The sequence below is a fragment of the Brachyhypopomus gauderio genome, chromosome 13 (genome assembly GCF_052324685.1).
Source record: "Brachyhypopomus gauderio isolate BG-103 chromosome 13, BGAUD_0.2, whole genome shotgun sequence".
Lineage (NCBI taxonomy): Eukaryota > Metazoa > Chordata > Actinopteri > Gymnotiformes > Hypopomidae > Brachyhypopomus > Brachyhypopomus gauderio.
The window spans coordinates 20,406,057-20,410,711 of record NC_135223.1 but is presented as its reverse complement, the minus strand read 5'-3'; positions in this window follow the sequence as shown (position 1 = coordinate 20,410,711).

The window sequence follows — 4,655 nt, the reverse complement described above, 5'->3', positions numbered from 1 at the left end:
GAGCAGTGATGGATTACTATCACTCCTTAAGATTCACTCAAAATAAAGTATTTTAAAATGTCAAAAAACTATATTTTCCTTCCTCCTCTAAACAATGATTTGGTTTACAGCGAGCGGATTCTCTGGATATGCTTTGGCACTTCTCAAGTACTGTTTCCTGTTTACCCAACATTAAACCTCTTCAGCTGCGCCTTCCCATTTTTGAGATCCTTATGAAAACAATTATTGCTTTCTAAAGTGCAGAAAACGCCTAAATTGCAAAACTAAGATGGAGCGAGAAAGAAACTGGGCACGTGTGTGTGAGACGTGTGTGTGCGAGACGGTCTTTAGCCCAGCTGAGGAGTAATTGTGACAGTAATTTCTCCAGTTGGCCACGTGTTGCCGATGACTCTGGAGAGACACAGAGACTCGGTGGAACCCGTCACTATTACCTTGGTTTTCTTGTGGCCGCCCCGCTGCCGTTTCTCTCTCCCCACAAACAGATGGCAGCCTGCGCCGCTCGCCAACTATTTAGGGAGAGGGAGAGGCGCAGCCTGTTCTCCGCACCAATATTTTAGCATTAATCTGTTGAGCTCACAGCTCCACGGAAACATCGGCTGGCTCCGTCCTCCACAACCTCGCTGCCCCATGCAAGATGAAGAATGAATAAAGAAAGAAATGACGAGCCATACGAGGCTCAGTACTGAATACAGGGGTGTAATATTGTAATAATTGTAATATTGTAATAAATATTACTGTGTAATAATACAGTTTCTCTTCAGCAGTGATAAAGAGAATATGGCTGGGGGGAAAAAAACCCCAACAAGCAGAGCTTTGTTGTTACATAACGAACGTAAAAGGTGCAGGAACTGTGGAGGTGCTGCTTGTTCATGATGTCATGATGGGTCAAGGCACACTAGTGAGATTCCACCATGCCATGCCCTAAAAACACGCGTGCAAATGCACACGCCTGCAAATGCACACGCCTGCAAACGCTGGAATCTCGGCGAACATGCAGCGTCAGTGTGAGCAGGCTACCCCTCTGAACGCTGCATGCCCACAGATGTTCAGGACAAGCTGCCCTGGGGGGGTCGAAATCAAACAGAACGACGATGAGAGAACCAGCAAGGGCTGTTTAGATCATATCTTTGGGTTTTTTTTAAACCTTTCCATGTCTCTATTATAATTTTTTTAATTAGCAGCAGCCAATTACCTACAATTCTGTGGACAGACTGAACCTCTTCCACAAGGAAAACTAAAGAGCCTACTGGTAAGTCAAACCATACACATTCACAGTTATCTTCAGCACATGTGGACGCCATCAATAATGCTGTTGTTAGTTTAAGTGCTGAAAAGAACGCACATGCACGCACACACACACATCCACCCACACTCATGCACACAAAGGGGTAAAAGGGGTTTCTGGCCAAGGGCACAGGATGTTGTTATGGTGCAGTCTCTTTTAGAGACACATGAGTACATATTGCTATACCATAGTTTAAAAAGTGTGTGTTGTCAGGAAACTGTTGTTCACAAGGTATCAGAATCTATGAGAGGAAATGTTAACATCAAAGGAGAGAAATTTGGAGGAATTCCCGTCACCCCCAACTAACTGCTATCAGGAACTGCCTGGCACACTTCTAAGACTCTTTTGTGCATTAACTGAAAGACTGCATTGTTACGAAAGCAGCGATGGGGAGAGGAACGAACTGGTTGTGAAGAGGTGCACAGAACTTATGTGTGAAACTCAACACCAATCAGATCCCCACAGCTGAGCTGAACACGCTGCAACCTGAACACCAGTCACAAAAGAACTTCGCCATCAAGCCCTTAACGACACTCACTAGCTCCTCCCCTTCCAAACCCCATCATAGACCAGTCTTTCAGGGATGAGATATCTATCTGTGGTTACTAGCAGTGCTCACCCAGAAAGGCCAGTCAGTGGCGAGGCTCTATTGTTTCTCCAGATTTCGGACCTCGCGTGGGCCAAACTGCACGCCTTCGGGCCGCGAAGACGATCTGTGATTTGTGGTTGCAGAGGACTGGTGTGGGAAAACAAGCGTGTACGGAGGCCTGGCGTACGCGTCTCCATGCCCTCTTATAACCCCATGTGTCACGTGGCATCACAGAAGGAGCAGAGGGAATTCTGGGAACCTGGTGGGAATCAGACCACCATTACACATAATGCAAGAAGGCCACTGCTTAAATATCGAAAATATCGATGACCGAAGAACAAAGTTTTTCTTCAAAGAATCTAAGCACATTTTGAATTTGATCAGCCATTTCACTTACCCAACTTCAGCCTCTTACATTTTATTTATTACATGTATAGTAATTCAAACAGCCATTGGTGCCTGTCTAGAAACATCAGTCTTGATTCCTCTTAAAAGCCAAAGTGTGACTAAACTGAGCCCTGTTCAAAGGATGGAACAGAAACCCACACATGAAAATTTTCTAATTTTCTAGTATGAAAATAAATTACATATTTACTTTTAACAAAACATTATTTTTAACATTACTTTTTGACATTACATTTGTCTGCATATATCTGAGGTGAAATCCAAATCATTATACATTGAATCAACTCCTAACCAAGCTCAAAACCCTAATGTATTTTAGAATTTTTATTACCATAACATAACAATATGACTTTTATTACTGTCTTTTAGTGGTTAGACCTCACTGTGTCATTTGTAATTTTGGGTTGTACGTTCTGCAAGTCAAGTGTTCCAGTTTGGTCTAATACATGTTTAATGAGTTAAACAATGACATTACAACTGGTCCCTGCACATGATTTACTAAAAGACATTGTCTATATCAATGTCATCACAATACTACAGTCTGATCAAATACAGTCTGATCAAATATCATCACAATACTACAGTCTGAGCAGTCCTGCCTCACTTAAAAATGGAAGCACGAAGAAACATTTACATTACACAAAGAAAAATATCATTTAATTTAACATAACATATATCCATCATAAAGGATAAAACAGGAAAATAAAATGTTAATGATTTAAATGAAGTACTGGACATTAAATATGTTTTAGGTTGGAATTTTAGGTGAAGTGTATATCTGCGCACCCCAGAACATAAAACCTCTTCTGGCAATAACCATTTTAGTTAAGACACTTTGGTATTGCATAACTGTTTAAGACAGTTGAGTAAAGGGGTAAAACTCTGACAGCTTCAGTTCAACAGTGTCTGGGGTAGTTTCCATGGCAGCCACTGTTCTTGGGTGATCATTACTAGCAATTCAGTGTTCCAGGAAAAAGTTTAAGAGTGTACAACAGTTTAAAATGTCATTGAACTTGTGTTTCTCTGCCTTGAATGAACTGGAAACAATATCACAAAATTACTGATTTAATAATAAACCTCTATTACAGAATTCAAACGCAAATATGTACGGTCCCAATATCCACTGCTATAATGAAACTTTAAGCATTATAAGTCAGGCTGTGGGCAAATGGTAAATTAAGATGACACCTTCATAAAAGGTAGTAAAGTTCAAAGATAGTCAGAAAACCATTTTGTTTGGGAGATCTTTACAGGTTTTTCCAGGAACTAAACAGGAGACGGAGAGAAAGCCTCACGGCAGCACGGTGGAGCACCAATGCTCTTGGAACATCTCTCATGACAATGCTGACAACATGGTAATTGACTGCTGTACTACCAAAGTCCAACCCAGACGCTGGATGCAGCCCCATTCTTCTACGGAGCCATAAATGATTACATTTCCAGCACTGAAGTATATTCGTTTGTATGGGCTCTGACTTTGTAATGATGTTGCTGTGAGGGGTTCAGATGTATTCACTGCAGGTTCGTCCTTACTCCTAGCACTACAATAAAATACTTCACTGCATACTTCACCATGTATCCAGGACTGGATTAGCAGATCCATTTCCAATGCAGACAGAGATAAATGCACCATCTCCCCTCAACACCAGTTACTCCGTCCTCTCCCTGGGAAATTTCTACACGCCGGTTCCAACCGTTCTGTGCTTCCTTGTGAAAAAAAGTGACGTAGACCATAATGCCTGCACTGGAATCCACACCCTAACTGTGCCCCACTCTTATTCTAAACGCTGGCGGAGATGTGGAGATGAGATATGGACCACTCGTGATTAATATCGCTGTCAAGTCACCACTTGGGAAGAATCCACAGAAACTTTAAAATAATACATAGCAGATATCCAGTGTCTCCTACCAGCTCAAAATCACCTGCTTTGCATGAACGTATTTTGCTTTTGGGATGAAGCCATACAGGTTGCTATTTTAAGGCAGGGTGGAGGTTTGTGCATGACAGACGTACTGGATTGCAGCTTAACTGGAGAAGGAGCATCTGAGGTGTGAAGCTACAGCAGGTCGCAGCCGTGAGATGAGCCACCAGGTCTGTGTTACGCCGTCGCACCAAACACCTGTGCGCATTCACTTACACCGTTTCACCTTACACACTCAAAACACGCAGGACACGGACCATGGGGGGGGGAACTTCGTGATGAAGACTCAGAACAGCCAGATAAGCCCATGTAATTGCTTCACTCTCCCTTTTCTCTGTCCTGGTACAATACAACATTCTTGAGCTTTCTTCCTCTAATCTTACCTGAACATGTTTTGTCGTCGAAAAAAGAATTACGGTCTGAAGTGCACATGGAGCACCAGCACGAGCCTCTT